The 18,412-nt window shown below is 38.8% G+C and overlaps 1 protein-coding gene, 1 long non-coding RNA gene and 1 pseudogene across 6 annotated transcripts in view; 2 read left to right on the top strand and 1 right to left on the bottom strand.

Moving 5' to 3' along the window:
* Positions 1 to 521, top strand: part of LOC309633816 (cyclin-dependent kinase 20-like) — a 47,077-nt pseudogene extending 46,556 nt beyond the window's left edge. The window contains exon 15 of the transcript XR_014249553.1: positions 167 to 521. The product of XR_014249553.1 is annotated as a cyclin-dependent kinase 20-like (transcript). The remainder of the gene's footprint in view (positions 1 to 166) is intronic.
* The window catches only part of LOC309634352 (uncharacterized protein), a 116,135-nt gene that overhangs the window by 17,339 nt on the left and 80,384 nt on the right, over positions 1 to 18,412 (bottom strand). The gene's annotated exons all lie outside the window — the stretch shown is intronic.
* LOC309634358 overlaps positions 1,421 to 18,412 on the top strand; it is a 45,128-nt gene continuing 28,136 nt past the window's right edge. The window contains exons 1-2 of one of the 4 annotated variants that reach the window (XR_014248018.1): positions 1,421 to 2,900; positions 12,647 to 12,720. This is a non-coding gene — a long non-coding RNA (uncharacterized lncRNA). The remainder of the gene's footprint in view (positions 2,901 to 12,646; positions 12,721 to 18,412) is intronic. The other 3 variants (XR_014248019.1, XR_014248020.1, XR_014248021.1) reach the window with 3 other exon arrangements.

Genomic DNA, 18,412 nt, shown 5'->3' with positions numbered 1-18,412 from the left:
TCGACTTCATAGAAATGCCCAATGAACAACTGACTGGTAGCAGTTTAATGGTTCTCCTGTGAGACCTCTTAGAACTGATTTCAGATTGGAAGTATTACTACAGTGAGAAGTGAATTACTATAATACCTTTTCTGTTGGCTAACATTTTACAAATTCTTCTCTGAAGGGTTTCACAGATGTGATTTCAGGATGGAGTTGGAAAAGTGAGAGTCCACTACTGCAGAAGAAACAAAAGGACAGGTTCCTCTTCAGCTATATAATACCATAAATAAATGATCATATTCGCCACTTTTTGAAATTACGATGGCTATCCTCAAGGGGAAATTGGAAGAGGTGGATTTCGAATTGCCAAAATATCTTGGCCTGTTTTTAGTTTCCTGAACAAGGTGCTGAGCTAGAGGAGCTCTGAAGTCCATTGCATCTCAAGGTTTTTAGTCTCCCTGACCAGAGAGCACAAGGGAAGCCGGCAGCCATTTCGGGGCTGATGGAGGTGTGCTGGGTTTACAGATGCCAAGCTGGCAAGCCCCAAGCTGACTCCATGGGGTGAGCCTCTGCTCTCAGTTCATGCTGGAAGCCACCCCCAATTAGGACATAACCTGCACTGAGGTTAATTACTGAGGATATGGGTACCCTGTGGGTATTTTCAGAAATGCCGAAGTTCACACACTGTGGTTGTTTGACTGTAATGGCTAATAAACTTTAACAATGTTTTTGCAAGGAACTTTATGACGAACACCATACTAGGCTGATTGTATGGCATTGTTAATGGTGTCTTCATGAAATTTATTACATATATTTATTTACTCATGAACTATTAATAATTTATGGGACATCATACTTGCTTTCTAATCCTAGTGATATTGTTTCCTACCAGAACAAAAAATTAATTCTGTGTCAAAGAAGCCTTGGTTTGATTAGATTCTTATGGAAATACTCAATACTGATAATCCTCTAACAGATGTATTCTCACCAATTTTTCTTCTATTATGAAAAATTGTGTCACATGTTATATTTATATACAAAGTGTGTGTGTGTATAGAGACAGAGAGGTTGGATTTCAACTTTCAGAAGTGACCTAAATTTGTTTTTATTCTCATTTTGTATTATACAACTCTAAGCCATTATTAATATTTTACTTCATTTTAAAGTAAAAATAAAATGATGGTGTTGGTTTTGAGGCTTCAAGTTGTCTCAGGGATTGAGGCAGGAGGTAGATGGGTCCCAGGCTGAACAGTTTCTCCCCTGTGGACAGGAACTCCATAATAGCAGGAACCCCATAAAAGCAGGATGATGGAGGAGGTTGGGCCCTGCTCAGATAAGAGATAAAAGACCACATGTTCCTCATTCTTGAAGTCAAGGAGACCTTCTCGACTATACATGCACAGAAAGGCTCCATGGAGGTCAAAAAGGGAGGGGGGGGCCACCCCATAGTAAGTGATGTCAACTACCTATAGGCCTCTTCACCAGAATCCAACTTGGCTAAGAGATGCGCACGCACACATGGGAGGACCCTGAGATAAACCAAATACAGACTCAGAACCAGGCAAAGCAAGATGATTGGTCTAAGGAAACCCAGAAGAAATGCCCCATAAAAGTGATACAAACTACCACGAGGGTGCGACTCTCTCTCTGAGCCCACCTGTGTGTCCATCCACATGTACTGTACTCTTTTCCTCCTAATAAACACTTTACTTGTTTCACTACTTTCCGTCTCTATGTGGAAATTCATTTCCACACAGCTGACGGGCCAGGGACTTGTCCCTGGCCACTGGTCCCTGGCAGTGTGGTGGCTAGGATTCAGCGCTCTCACTGCCATTGCCCGACCTCAGTCTCTGCCTGGAAACCGAAATCCTGCTTCAAGCCGCTACAGGCCAAGGCCACCTGCGATCAGGATGATGCTGTTTTACCAAACAAACATTCTTTTCACGTTAACAGGTTTAAAAATTGCTCAATATCAAAGTATTTCTTCAAGTCATCCTTTAAGAAATTAGATTTCCCCACAAATGCAGAGCTTTGAATTCCAGCATATAATTTATTAAATTCTTTTTTCATACTTGAAATAATCACAAGAGTTGGTGGATGCCACATTTCTGAAGCCCTGACATTAAGGAACTAAGCTGAAAGGATATTTCCCAGGCTTAGGGTTTCAGGAAATTGCAGGTGGAGTAATGTCAACAATTCACAGGACTCTGATATAGATCACTAGTTTTCATTCTCCCAAATAGAAAAACTCGCCATGTGACCCTTCATTGGCTGCTCTAGTAAAGCAATTTGAATTTTGCTGACCTAAAGTAAGTGAACAGTTTATACAAGCTTTAAGTATTGGTCATTTGAAAGAATTCTCTTGTTTCTGAGTATCGTGCCTTTTATGTTTCTAATGATACTTGCTTGGAATTCCTAAAAAGTATAATTATTTTTACTTTGGAAAGTGCTGAAGTATAGAGTACAGTATAGGATAGATATGTGGTATGAGGTTTGTTATTTAATTTCCTTAATTTAGGGTTGTTAATAATTTTCCTGAATCAAACCATTTCATTTGTATACTGCCTTTGTCATGATTTTGGAAATGTACTCTATGTCTTATTGTCATTATTATTCATGAAATTCTTTAGGAATTTACATTCTTTCTTCGGTTGGGCTGTGCAAATGGGAAGCCACTTTTCTTCCTGCCATATACAAATTTATCCAGCCCACCATAGATATGTAAAACTGCATGAGATTTTTTCAAAGAGAAAAGTTAATACACATCTTTCTTTTTTTATTTCCACAATTACCTGAACCATAACCATTTTATTTTGAGGGATGATTAGTGTACTGAAGGAGAGTGATGATGACAACTGCTTTTCTTGCTGAACTTGAGAAGATAAAAAAAATAAAGAGGTGAAGAACAGGTTAGTGAGGTGAGATTATATTTTTATTTGTTATTTCCATGCTACTGAACCTCAGTATTAAAAATACTTCAGATTAAATATTATCTTCCTTATGATAGCAATTATACTGCCTTTGTGAATGTTTTACTATACCTTTAGAGCTATGAATCTGAGATTGTAAGTCTCCATGTCATGATAGGAGTTACTCATCTGTACTTTTGTCCAACTCTCCCATTTTTCTGCCATGTTGCCTATTTTTCATTAATTTGCAAGAGTTGTTTATATATTCTTTCAATGAGCTGTTTGATACTTACAGTGTAAACTGCTGATCACTTTTTTTGTGGTGGTTTATGATAAACAAAGTATTCCATTTTAAGTTCCTAAACATCAATATTCTCTTTAAAGCTTAGGGCTATTTATTCATTTTTTTGGTGACACATTACAATTTTATTTCATTTTCTTACTTTTAAAGTTGAGGTAAAATTCATACAACATTACATAAAATTCACACAAAACAAACCATTTTAAAGCAAACAATTCAGGGGCATTTAGTATTTTCACAATGTTGTGCAAACACTGTCTCTATCAAAACATTCATCACATATTCATCGCCCCAAAAGAAAACCCCATACTCACTGAGGAGTTACTCCCCACCCCCCTTATTGTTAGGGCTGAATAATATTCCATTGTACGTATACACCACAATTTGTTTATCCATTCATGTGTTGATGGACATTTGGGTTAACTTTCTGATTATTGTGAATAGTGCTGCTATGAACATTCAATAAGTTTTTGTGTAGACAGATGTTTTAAATAATCTTGGGTATACACATAAGAGTGGAATTGCAGGGTCATGTGGTAACTTCATGCTTTCCAAGTTGGCTGCACTATTCTACATTTCCACTACCAATGAATGAGGATTCCAATTTCTCCACATTTTTGCCAACACTCGATACTGTCTGCCTTTTTAATATATCCACCCATATAGGTGTAAAGTGCTATCACATTGGGTTTTTTTTTTAAACATCTTTATTGGAGTATAATTGCTTCAGAATGCTGTGTTAGTTTCTGCTTTATAACAAAGTGAATCAGCTATACATAAACATATATCCCCATATCTCCTCCCTCTTGCGTCTGCCTCCCACACTCCCTCTCCCACCCCTCTAGGTGGTCACAAAGCACTGAGCTGATCTCCCTGTGCTGTGCGGCTGCTTCCCACTAGCTACCTATTTTACATTTGGTAGTATATATAAGTCCATGCCACTCTCTGACTTCGTCCCAGCTTACCCTTCCCCCTCCCCTTGTCCTGAAGTCCATTCTCTACGTCTGCGTCTTTATGCCTGTCCTGCCTCTAGGTTCTTCAGAACCTTTTTTTTTTTTTTTTTTAGATTCCATATATATGTGTTAGCATACAGTATTTGTTTTTCTCTTTCTGACTTACTTCACTCTGTATGACAGACTCTAGGTACATCCACCTCACTACAAATAACTCAGTTTTGTCTCTTTTTATGGCTGAGTAATATTCCATTGTATATATGTGCCACATCTTTATCCATTCATCTGTCGATGAACACTTAGGTTGCTTCCATGTCCTGGCTATTGTAAATGGAGCTGCAATTAACATTGTGGTACATGACTCTTTTTGAATTATAGTTTTCTCAGGGTATATGCCCAGCAGTGGGATTGCTGAGTCATATGGTAGTTCTATTTTTAGTTTTTTAAGGAACCTCCATATTGTTTTCCATAGTGGCTGTATCAATTTACATTCCCACCAATAGTGCAAGAGGGTTCCTTTGTCTCCACACCCTCTCCAGCATTTATTGTTTGTAGATATTTTGATGATGGCCATTCTGACCAGTGTGAGGTGATACCTCATTGTAGTTTTGATTTGCATTTCTCTAATGATTAGTGATGTTGAGCATCCTTTCATGTGTTTGTTGGCAATCTGTATATCTTCTTTGGAGAAATGTCTATTTAGGTCTTCTGCCCATTTTTGGATTGGGTTGTTTGTTTTTTTGTTATTGAGCTGCATGAGCTGCTTGTGTATTTTGGAGATTAATCCTTTGTCAGTTGCTTCATTTGCAAATATTTTCTCCCATTCTGAGGGTTGTCTTTTCGTCTTCTTTATGGTCTCCTTTGCTGTGCAAAAGTTTTTAAGTTTCATTAGGTCCCATTTGTTTATTTTGGTTTTTATTTCCATTTCTCTAGGAGGTGGGTCAAAAAGGATCTTGCTGTGATTTATGTCATAGAGTGTTCTGCCTATGTTTTCCTCTAAGAGTTTGATAGTGTCTGGCCTTACATTTAGGTCTTTAATCCATTTTGAGTTTATTTTTGTGTGTGGTGTTAGGGAGTGTTCTAATTTCATTCTTTTCCATGTAGCTGTCCATTTTTCCCAGCACCACTTATTGAAGAGGCTGTCTTTTCTCCATTGTATATTCTTGCCTCCTTTATCAAAAATAAGGTGACCATAGGTGTGTGGGTTTATCTCTGGGCTTTTTATCCTATTCCAATGATCTATATTTCTGTTTTTGTTCCAGTACCATACTGTCTTGATTACTGTAGCTTTGTAGTATAGTCTGAAGTCCAGGAGCCTGATTCCTCCAGCTCCGTTTTTCTTTCTCAAGATTGCTTTGGCTATTTGGGGTATTTTGTGTTTTTATACGAATTGTGAAATTTTTTGTTCTAGTTCTGTGAAAAATGCCATTGGTAGTTTGATAGGGATTGCTTTGCATCTGTAGATTGCTTTGGTTATTATAGTCATTTTCACAATGTTGATTCTTCCATTTCAAGAACATGGTATATCTCTCCATCTGTTTGTATCATCTTTAATCAGTGTCTTATAGTTTTCTGCATACAGGTCTTTTGTCTCCTTAGGTAGGTTTATTACTAGGTATTTTATTCTTTTTGTTGCAATGGTAAATGGGGATGTTTCCTTAATTTGTCTTTCAGATTTTTCATCATTAGTGTATAGGAATGCAAGAGATTTCTGTGCATTAATTTTGTATCCTGCTACTTTACCAAATTCATTGATTAGCTCTAGTAGTTTTCCGGTAGCATCTTTAGGGTTCTCTATGTATAGTATCATGTCATCTGCAAACAGTGACAGCTTTACTTCTTTTCCGATTTGGATTCTTTTGATTTCTTTTTCGTATCTGATTGCTGTGGCTAAATCTTCCAAAACTATGTTGAATAATAGTGGTGAGAGTGGACAACCTTGTCTTGTTCCTGATCTTAGAGGAAATGCTTTCAGTTTTTCACCATTGAGAATGATGTTGGCTGTGGGTTTGTCATATATGGCCTTTATTATGTTGAAGTCAGTTCCCTGTATGCCTACTTTCTGGAGGGTTTTTATCATAAATGGGTGTTGAATTTTGTCGAAAGCTTTTTCTGCATCTATTGAGGTGATCACATGGTTTTTCTCCTTCAATTTGTTAATATGGTTTATCACATTGATTGATTTGCATATACTGAAGAATCCTTGCATTCCTGGGATAAACCCCTCTTGATCATGCTGTATGATCCTTTTAATGTGCTGTTGGATTCTGTTTGCTAGTATTTTTTTTAAATAAATTTATTTATTTATTTTTGGATGCGTTGTCTTTGTTGCTGTGCTCAGGCTTTTCTCTAGTTGTGGCGAGGGGGTCGACTTTTCGCTGCGGTGCGCGGGCTTCTCAGTGTGGTGGCTTCTCTTGTTGTGGAGCACAGGCTGTAGGTGTGCAGGCTTCAGTAGTTGTGGCTCGCGGGCTCTAGAGTGCAGGCTCACTAGTTGTGGCACATGGGCTTAGTTGCTGTCCATCATGTGGGATCTTCCCGGACCAGGGCTCGAACCCACGTCTCCTGCACTGGCAGGCAGATTCTCAACCACTGTGCCACCATGGAAGCCCTGTTTGCTAGTATTTTGTTGAGGATTTTTGCATCTATGTTCATCAGTGTCATATTGGTTTTTAACTTTTTTATTTCCTTGGGACTTCCCTGGTGGCAGAGTGGTTAAGAATCTGCCTGCCAATGCAGGGGACACGGGTTCGAGCCCTGGTCTGGGAAGATCCCACATGCCGCAGAGCAACTAAGCCTGTGCACCACAACTACTAAACCTGCACTCTGGAGCCTGGAAGCCACAACTACTGAGCCTGCGTGCCACAACTACTGAAGCCTGCGTGCCTAGAGCCTGTGCTCTGCAACGAGAAGCCACCACAATGAGAAGCCCGTGCACCTCAACGAAGTGTAGCCCCCGCTCGCCGCAACTAGAGAAAGCCTGCACACAGCAACAAAGACCCAATGCAGCCAAAAATAAATAAAGAAATAAATAAATAATATGTGAATAAAATTTGTATTTCCGTAATGTCTGCTGTTGTTGAGAATCTTTCCATGTGCTTATTGGCCATTTATATACCTTCTTTGGAGAAATGTCTACTCAGATCCTTAGCCCATTTTAAATTGGATTATTTATTTGTTATTGATTTGTAAGAGAGTTCTTTATATATTCCAGATACACATCTCTAAGATACAGGATTTGAAAAAAATTCCTATTGTGTGCATTTCCTTTTATCTTTCTTGATAGTGTCTTTTGAAACCCAAAGCTTTTACTTTTGTTTGATGAAGTACAATTTATCAATTTTTTTCTTTGGTTGCTTGTGCTTTAGTTGGCATATTTAAGAAAACATTGCCCAATCTGAAGATTTACATCTGTTTTCTCAAAGCTTTATAGTTTTACTTCTTACATTTATGCCTATGATCTATTAATTTGTGTGTATGCTGTGAGATAAGGGTCCAACTTCATTCTTTTGCATGTGGCTATTCAATTGTTCTTAGCACTATTTGCCCATTGAATTTTCTTGGCACCCTTGTTGAAAACCAATTGACCATAAATGTATGAATTTTTTCTGGACACTTAATTCTATTTCATTTATCTCTATGTCTATTCTTAGGCCAGTACCACAGAATCTTCATTACTGTAGCTTTATGGTATATTTTGAAATGTGGTAATGTGGAGTCCTCCAACTTTTTGGGTCCTTGAGACTGGCACTTCCCCACTGAATGGTCTCAGCACTCTTGTCAAAAATCATTTGATCCTATATGTGAGGGTTTATTTCTGGGTTGTCTATTCTGTTCCATATATATATATATATATATATATATATATATATATATATATATATATCTTTATGCCAGTACCACACTGGTTTTTTTTGTTTGTTTGTTTTTTAATTAATTAATTTATTTATGGCTGTGTTGGGTCTTCGTTACTGTGCAAGGGCTTTCTTCTAGTTGTGGCAAGCGGGGGCCACTCTTCATCGTGGTGTGCGGGCCTCTCACTATCGCGGCCTCTCTTGTTGCAGAGCACAGGCTCCAGACGCGCAGGCTCAGTAATCGTGGCTCACAGGCCCAGTTGCTCCGCGGCATGTGGGATCTTCCCAGACCAGGGCTCGAACCCGTGTCCCCTGCATTGGCAGGCAGATTCTCAACCACTGCGCCACCAGGGAAGCCCCACACTGTTTTGATTATTGTAACTTTTTAGTATATTTTGAAATCAAGGATGGTGATTTCTCTAGTTTTGGTCTTCTTTTTTCAAGATTTTTTTGGCTATTTGGGGTCCCTTGAGATTTCATATGAATTTTATTTCTGCAAAAACCTCTGTTGGGTTTTTGACAGGGATTGCATAAAATCTATAGATCTCTTTGGCAAGCATTTACCTATTACCAACATTAAATTTTTCAATTCATGAACATAGCATGTCTTTCCATTTATTTGTGTCTTCTTTAATTTCCTTCATCAATATTTTATAGTTTTCAGTGTACTAGTCCTTCACCTCCTTAATTAGGTTTATTTCTAAATATTTTACTATTTTTGGTGCTATTTATTGTAAGTGGAATTGTTTCTCAATTATCTTTCAAATTGTTCATTGTTAGTGTAGAGAAATCTGATTTTTGTGTTGATTTTTTATCCTGCAACTTCACTGAACTTATTTAATGCTTTCCTTTGCTGTGCAAAACTTTTAAGGTTAATTAGGTCCCATTTATTTCTTTTTGCTTTTATTTCCATTCCTCTAGGAGAGGGATCTAAAAAATTATTGCTGTGATTTATGTCAAAGAGTGTTCTGCCTATGTTTTCCTCTAGGACTTTTATAGTATCCAGTCTTATGTTTAGGTTTTTGATCTGTTTTGAGCTTATTTTTGTATATGGTGTTAGAGAATGTTCTAATTTCATTCTTTTACATGTAGCTGTCCAGTTTTCCCAGCACCTCTTGTTGAACAGACTGCCTTTTCTCCACTGTATATTCTTGCCTCCCATGTCATAGATTAATTGATCATAAGTGCATGGGTTTATTTCCGGGCTTTCTATCCTGTTCCATTGATCTATATGTCTGTTTTTTGTGCCAGTACCATACTGTTTTGATTGCTGTAGCTTTTCTGAAGTCAGGTAGTGTCATTCCTCCAGCTCTGTTCTTCTTTCTCAAGATTGCTTTGGCTATTCAGGATCTTTTGTGTTTCCATAGAAGTTAAAAATTTTTTTGTTCTCGTTGTGTGAAAAATGCCATTGGTAATGTGATAGGGATTGCATTGAGCCTGTAGATTTCCTTGGGTATTATGGTCATTTTAACAATATTGATTCTTCCAATCCAAGAACAGTAGATCTTTCCATTTGTTTGTGTCATCTTCAATTTCTTTCATCAGCATCTTATAGTTTTTGGAGTACAGGTCTTTTGCCTCCTTAGATAGGTTTATTCCTAGGTATTTTATTCCTTTTTATGCAATAGTAAATGGGATTGTTTCCTTAATTTCTCTTTCTGGTATTTTATTGTTAGTGTATAGGAATGCAACAGATTTTTGTATATTAATTTTGTATCCAGCACTTTATCGCTGAGGTCTAGGAGTTTTCTGGCAGCATCTTTAGGATTTTTTATGTATAGCATCATGTCATCTGCAAACAGTGACAGTTTTACTTTTTCTTTTCCAATTTGGATTCCTTTTATTTCTTTTTCTTCTCTGATTGCTGCGACTAGGACTTCCAATACTATATTGAATAAAATTGGCGAGAGTGGGCATCCTTGTCTTGTTCCTGAACTTAGAGGGAATGCTTTCAGTTTTTCACTGTGAGTATGATGTTAGCTGTGGGTTTGTCATATATGACCTTTATTATGTTGAGGTATATTCCCTCTATGCCCACTTTCTGAAGAGTTTTTTTATCATAAATGGTTGTTGAATTTTGTCAATTTTTTTTCTGCATCTTTTGAGATGATCATATGGGTTTTATTCTTGAATTTGTTAATGTGGTGTATCACATTGATTGATTTGTGGATACTGAAAAATCTTTGAATCTCTGGGATAAATCCCACTTGATCATGATGTATCATTTTAATGTATTGCTGGAGTTGGTTTGCTAGTATTCCATTGAGGATTTTTGCATCTATGTTCATCAGTGATATGGGCTTGTAATTTTCTTTTTTTGTGATATCGTTGTCTGGTTTTGCAATCAGGGTGATGGTAGCCTCATAGAATGAGTTGGGAAGTGTTTCTTCCTCTGCAATTTTTTGGAATAGTTTCAGAAGGATATCTGTGAAGTCTTCTCTAAATGTTTGGTAGAATTCACCTGTGAAGCCATCTAGTCCTGAACTTTTGCTTGGTGGGAGTTTTTAAATTACTGATTTAATTTTATTACTGGTGATTGCTCTGTTCATATTTTCTATTTCTTCCTGGTTCCATCTTGGGAGATTGTACCTTTCTAAGAATGTGTCCATTTCTTCTAGGTTGTCCATTTTATTGGCATATATTGAATAGTTGCCTGTAGTAGTGTCTTATGGTCCTTTGTACTTCTGTGTGTTTTTCATTTCTAATTTTAAGGATTTGGGCCCTCTCCCTTTTTTGTCCTGATAGGTCTGGCTAAAGATTTGTCAGTTTGTTTAACTCTTCAAAGAACCAGTTTTAGTTTTATTAATCTTTTCTATTGTTTTTTAAGTCTCATTTATATCTGCTCTGACCTTTATGATTTCTTTCTTTGTACTAACTTTGGGTTTTGTTTGTTCTTTCTCTAGTTGCTTTAGTTGTAACATAAGGTTGTTTATTTGACATTTTTCTTGTTTCCTGTGGTAAGTTTGTATCACTATAAGCTTCCCTCTTAGAACTGCTTTTTTGTGTCCCGTAGGTTTTGGATCATCATGTTTTCATTTTCATTTGTCTCTAGGTATTTTTTGACTTCCTCTTTGATTTCTTCAGTGATCCATTGGTTGTTTATTAGCATGTCATTTAGCCTTCACATGTTTGTGTTTTTTGCAGTTTTTTTGCTTATAGTTGATTTCTAGCCTCATAGTGTTGTGGTCAGTAAAGATGCTTGATATGATTTCAGTTTTCTTAAATTTACCAAGGCTTGCTTGGTGGCCCAGCATGTGATCTATCCTGGAAAATGTTTCATGTGCACTTGAAAAAGGCTGCTGCTTTTGGATGGAATGCTCTATAAATATCAGTTAAGTCTATGTGGTCTCATGTGTCAGTTTCCTTTAGTACATTCACAATATTGTGCAACCAGTACCTATAAGTTCCAAAACATTTTCATCACCTCAAAAAACACCACATACCCACTGCACAGTCACTTCCATTCTCCCCTATTCTAACTCCTCATAACCATCCGTCTTCTGTGTCTATATGTTTACCTATGGCTATTTCATATAAATGGAATTGTAAACTACATCATCTTTTGTGTATGACTTCTTTCATTTAGCATAGCTTTTATTTTTATATATTTATTTATTTTGTTTATTTTTATTTTTGGCTGCATTGGGTCTTTGTTGTTGTGCATGGGCTTTTCTCTAGTTGTGGCGAGTGGGGGCTACTCTTCGTTGCAATGCACGGGCTTCTCATTGTGGTGGCTTCTCTTGTTGTGGAGCATGGGCTCTAGGCATGCGGGCTTCAGTAGTTGTGGTGCACAGGCTTAGTTGCATCCATGGCATGTGGGATCTTCCTGCACCAGGGCTCAAACCCGTGTCCCTGCATCGGCAGGTGGATTCTTAACCACTGCACCACCAGGGAAGGCCCTAGCTACCTTTTAAATATTCACCCACATTGTAGCATTTATGAGTACTTCATTCCTTTTTATGGCTGAATAACATTTCATTGTATGTATATATTACAATTTGTTTATCCACTTATCTGTTGATGGACATTTGGGTTGTTTCCATCTTTTGGCTATTATAAATAATACTGCTGTAAAGATCTGTGCTCAGGTTTTGGTTTGAACCCCTGTCTACAATTAGTTTGAGTCTATAGTTAGGAATGGAATTGCTGGGTTGTATGGAGTTCTGTTTTTAACTTTTCAAGGAACTGTCAAACTGTTTTTACACAATGACTGAACCATTTTATACTGCCTACAGCAATGTACAAAGGTTCCAATTTCTGCACGTCCTTACCAACACTTGTTATTTTTTTCTTTCTTTTTTTAAAAATTTTAGCCATCCTAGTGGGTGTGAAGTGGTATCTCATTGTGGTTTTGATTTTCATTTTCCTAATGACTAATGATGTTGAACAGTTTAAATGTTGGAGAAATGTCTATTCAAGTCTTTTGCCCATTTTTTAATAGAGTTGCTTTTTGTTGTTGAGTTATGAAAGTTATTTATATATTCTGGATACCAAACATTTATCAGGTATGTGATTTGCAAATATTTTCTTCTATTCTATAAGGTTATCTTTTCACCTTTTGATAATCTCATTTGGTGCACAAAAGTTTTTAATTTTGATGAAGTTCAATTTTTTCATCCTCAATAATATTAACAGCTAATTTCTCATCAGAAACCATGGAGGCCAGATGCAGTAGTATTGCAGGAAAATGGGGCATAAGAGGATGGTCATGTCTCAGGTCTCAGGTGAGTTCCTGGGATGGACTGCCAAGAAAGGGTCCCTGGCTTCACACAGGAAACAATTCAAGAGCAAGCCATAGTAAAGTGAAAGTGAGTTTATCTAAAGTGATACACCTTCAACAGACAGAACGCAGGCCATCTAAGAAAGTGAGAGTGGCCCCGAGGTATGGGGTTGTTAGTTTTATGGGCTGGGTAATTTCATAGACTAACAAGTGGGAGGATTATTCCGACTGTTTTGGGGAAGAGGCAGGGATTTCCATGACATGGGCCACTGCCCACTTTTTGGCCTTTTATGGTCAGCCTTGGAACTGTCATGGCACCTGTGGGTGTGTCACTTAGCATGCTAATGTATTACAATGAGCATATAATGAGGCTCAAGGTCTACTGGAAGTTGAACCTTCTGCCATCTTGGACCTAATCAGTTCTAACCATGTTTTGTCGTATCCCATTCTTCTCAAGGGCTATGTCATTCTTTTAATGGTTGTGCCCTGCCTCCTTCCATCTTGTCTCAGTATGAGGATATATTCAAGTGCTGAGAGGAAAAAAAGCTTGTCAAATGAAGTATTCTATATCCAACAAAACTATTCTTCAAAAATGAAGAAAAATTAACATATTTTGAGCTATACAAAAACAAAGAATTCATTGGTAACAGACCTACCTCACTAAAGGAGTGACATTAGCAAAAATGTCAGAGTAGATAGTTCCAGGGGCCTACCCCTCAATAGAAACACTGAAAAATCGAGTAAAAATGATAAGAATCAACTTAGTTAGAATTGTTGAAAACAGAGGTTCATAGCAACCAAGAGAAGGCTGAATCAAGAAAAGGTCAACTTTAAAATGGTAGGAAAGCATTGCAACCTTTTTACTTGTACTTGACCTACACCCTTCATCAGCTTGGCAGTGGTCTTGAGAAAAGAAGCTTTCATTTCCAGCATGGGACCCTGGTCCCTGGTTCTAGAGGGAGCAGAGAAGCCCTTATTTGCAAAGAATAGTGTTTGTCTGCTTTGACCTGTCTTGTATACTACCTGAAAGACTGATAGAAGGTGCCTGTCTGTTTCATCTAATTTGGAATTCTCTCAGGCCAAAAAATTGGCTACACAGATGGCATTCCTCAGAAACATTGTAAGGCAAATGAACAAACTTCTTCAGCCCAGGGCAAAGGATTACAGTTGAGGAAAATAATAAATATGCAAAAGCCTGGGAAGAAAAGCTAGGGAAAGACTTCCTTTGGGAAATTAGGGCTTTCAAAAGTGCCTGTGTATAGTGGGTAATTTGGAAAGACATGCATATAACCTAGGCATGACACATGCTCAGAAAAGACCTGAGAAGATTCTGAGCTTTCATCTCTGGCTGATCTCTAGGCTCAGCACAAACAGGAAGTGAAGGTGAAGGCAGAGTTGTAATTGGCCTGGCTATGCAATAAAGGAGTGCCTAAACACAGAATCAATCTGAGAAAACTGGGAGAAGTTTTTATTTTCCTTTTTTTATTCTTAGGCATTAGGGGACTTTTAGCTTCCTAGCAACTTTTCAAACCCTTATGAACATCTCATTACCCAGTTTTTCCTTTTACACTATTTGGCTGGTCTATTGTTTGCCCCCACTATTATTCACTGCCTCAGGTCACTGCAAATGTAAACAATTGCCTGTAGTTGTTCCTGACAAACACCCCCAAAGAAGGCTTTTCACACTGAGCTCTAAGGTCAAATAAAGTTAGTCCTCAAAGCAGGGTTTCCAGGGAACCACTGGTCAGATCAAGTCATGATAATTCTCTGGTAATGGAGCTTTGAAAAATCTCCAAACTTGTTCTGATCCTTCCAGTGGCTGGCAGGCTGCTGGTTTTCACTGTGATTGGGGGATGTTAGTTTTCAAAGCTACCATGGATCTGGAGAGTGGAGGATGGAACTCGTGCAAGTTAAAACACAACAAAACAAACTTGAAAGTTTTTGCACAGCAAAGGAAAACATAAAGGGAACAAAAAGACAAGCTATGGACTGGGAGAAAATATTTGCAAATGATGAGACTGACAAGGGCTTAATTTCCAAAATACACAAACAGCTCCTACAAGTCAATAACAAAAAAACAAGCAACCCAATCAAAAACTGGGCAGAAGATCTAACTAGATATTTCTCCAAAGAAGACATACAGATGGCCAACAGGCACATGAAAAGATGCTCAACATCATTAATTATTAGAGCAATGCAAATCAAAACTACAATCACGTCACACCAGTCAGAATACCCATCATTAAAAAGTCTACCAATATAAATGCTGGAAAGGTTTTGAAGAAAAGGGAAACCTCCTACACTGCTGGTGGGAATGTAAATTGGTACAGCCACTATGTAAAACAATATGGAGGTTCCTTAAAATACTAAAAATAGAGTTACCATATGATCCAGCAATCCCATTCTTGGGCATATATACAGAGAAAACTGTAATTCAAAAAGATGCATGCACCTCAATGTTCATACCAGTACTATTTACAGTAGCCGAGACATGGGAGCGACCTAAATGTCCATCGACAGATGAATGGATAAAGATGTGGTATGTATGTATATGTACGTGTGTGTATATATATATATATATATATATATATATATATATATATATATATATATATATATATACATACGTACATATACATACCTATAATGGACTATCACTCAGCCATAAAAAAGAGTGAAATAATACCATTTGCATCAACATGGATGGGCCTAGAGATGATCATACTAAGTGAAATAAGTCAGACAAGAGAAAGACAAATATCATATGCAATCACTTATATGTGTAGTCTAAAACATGATACAAATGAACTTATTTACAAAACAGAAATAGACTCACAGACATAGAAAACAAACTTATGGTTACCAAAGGTGAAAGTGGGGGGTGGGGAGGGATAAATTAGGAGTTTGGGATTAGCAGATACAAACTACTATATGTAAAATAGATAAATAACAAGGTCCTACTGTATAGCACAGGGAACTATATGCAATATCTTGTAATAAACTATAATGGAAAAGAAAAAAAATAAACTGTTGGAATGAAAAAAAGATAACAAAGTATTTTTACTGAGATTCAGTAATCTTCCTTGAATAGACAGTCCTTGGCTTTCTGCAGATCTTTGCTTAATTTCCAGAGTTCTGAGAAAACATGATTGTGACAAATTTGGGGGCCAGTTTTCTCAGTTCTTTTATAGAAAAGGGAGTTTTCTGACATTCTTACTCTGCCATTTTCATTGATATCACTTATTCTCCTGTGTCCTTTCACTATGTTCCCATCAATAATCATTTCATTACTTTCTGGCACTATGGGATGTTCCAGCTCATTTTTTACTTGAACTCCCCCAGTATGGAATCAGCCACTATTCCAAGGAGGCTTTGTTCCTATTATTAAAACACACACACACAAAATATAAATTAGCTAAAGATACCCCTGTATATTGGTCCTTCAATAGTCTTTTTCAACATAGCAGGCTGACTTTTAGCTGAAAGTCCAGCAGCACCAAACTCAAATTTTTCCATATACAATTGCCTTAAATATAGCCAAAATAAGTTTACTTTCACCTTTTAGAGACTGCCTGCTTTGCATGCCCCATGAAACTGCACCCAACATTAGCTAGCCATAGATAAGCTGAATCCTGGGATATAAAAAGCCCCAAGCTGCTGCTGCTCTTTGGAGCTCTCGGAACCAGAGACTCTCCATCTTGCTGCTAAGCAACATCGCCTAAACACCTCTCTAATTTCTCTCTCCCCCACGAGTTTCCTTGCCCTCTTCCCCTTCTGGGTGCTGGTGGTGCTGTCTCTGGAAGGTCTCCTGTTGCGAGGGACTTTCTCTCTCGGGCAGCCTCTCAAAGTAATGCCCAAATAAAGCTTGCCATGTGCTACTGCCATCCCATGGTTTTGTCTTTTCCTTGATCACCACTCCCCCCACCAAACTTCGAACTCATAACAAGTGGCACTGAATACAAAAATTTGGTTATGATCAAGGAATTGGTATGGGGTCTACCCAGTCAGTAGGACAATCAATTGGCAATTTGATCCTGAATAGTCTTAAGTGGTTGGGACTCAAAATTTGGAATGCCTCTGCAACAATTTGGTTGGAATCACTCCTGTGTACTGCTCTCTACATTTTTCACAGTCTCCTCCTCTGTCTCATTAGCCTGGCCAAGAGGTAGCACCAGTATCTGAGTGCACCCACACTATTAGAACTGACTTCTGGGGTTAGAAACACTGAGTCATCCAGAGACAGATGGTTAGCCCATCTGCCTGGGTCCCCCACTGGGCAGGCAGGGGACACTGTAAGACCTATAGGCTTGGATAGAAAAAAGGGGGGGGATGCACCCCTCTGGACTGAGGGTGGGCTCCCCTAACCCTGGCCCCATCACAGTAGAAGCTTCCCATAGTGTGTTGGTAGTTTGGAGTACTCTGAGATAAGAGAATGTCTTCATCCCTGGTGACTGCTATGGCAGGTAAAGAAACTGATAAGGCAGAGGTGGAGGCTGGATGTCAGGTGGGGAGACACCTTTGCAAGCAGCTAGCATGCCTCTTCTCTTGTGATAATCTATCATGCTGTTATGGATGTTGTCATTCTAGCCCCTCCCCAGTGCTTGGGCTGAGCTGGCTAAAGCATTACTCAAAGGACCAAAGTCAAGGAAGTTTATAGCCCAGCCCTTCCCAGGACCCTGAAGGAGGTGGACACCTTGCTGAGCAGATGATCCAAACCACAAGATATGTGTTAGGGCTTGCTCACCGCTGCTTCTCACCCAGGCACTGCCTGGAGAGGAGGCAAGATCCCAAAGTCCCAGGGCAGACCCAATGGAGGGGAGGACCCTGGGGAGACTGACTGGAGTCCTGGAGAGGAAGATGCAGCACAATGTCCTCCTGATAGTGACTGGGATAATTTACCCTCTGCTTTGTTGGTAATCACCTGCAAAGTAATACAGACAGAGAAGACAAAAGGGAAGGGCCAAGGGGGGCCTTCCCTTGTTTGAAGGAGGAGACACATTCACTCCCTTGTCCTGAGGCCCAGTATCTCCTTTGAAAGACCCTGCCCAGGAACCAAATGAAAAAGGGCTTCCTGGCTGTCTAGAATGTATCTGGCGGGGAGCAAGATTCACCTAACAGGGGCTGCCATAGTATGGGATGTAAAATGGTATCCCAGTAAAGGATCCCACACAATTAGTGTGGAAGGTGGGAATGACCCCCATAGGTGGCTTTGGACCCTGGTCAATATGTATTTTGTGGGTGTGGAGTTTCATGGCTTGTAAGGCCACCTGCCCTACATTAGGCCTCATAACAGCCTGGCAGATTGTCAATGGAAAATGTTAGCTGAGGCCAAAGATCGCCTCTGCCAGTTGGGGACATTGGAGTGGGCCTGTCAGGCAACAGATGATGTGCATCATGATGACTTGGCAAGTTGACGGAGGCTGAATTGAGTCCTGAGTCCACCCAGTTTTTTCTCAGGGGTGCCCCCTCACAAATAAAAGTTCTCTTTACTGACAATGACGGTGAATGCTGAAACAATTCAAGAGGCCGTACCAGCCCTACACTTAAAAGAAGCTCTGGAGAGACAAACTCAGAGTCAAGTTCCTATTAATTCTACAGCAATATCCTGCCCAGCCTAAAAATTACACCAACAGTGAGGCTGCCCCCATTCTAGGCCAAACAAGCCACCTACAACCATACCTAAATATGAACCCCAA

This window comes from Balaenoptera borealis (genome assembly GCF_965194805.1).
Source record: "Balaenoptera borealis genome assembly, chromosome: 8".
NCBI classification, from domain to species: domain Eukaryota; kingdom Metazoa; phylum Chordata; class Mammalia; order Artiodactyla; family Balaenopteridae; genus Balaenoptera; species Balaenoptera borealis.
The sequence above is the reverse complement of the archived record's forward strand: the minus strand, read 5'-3'. Positions and strand labels throughout refer to the sequence as shown.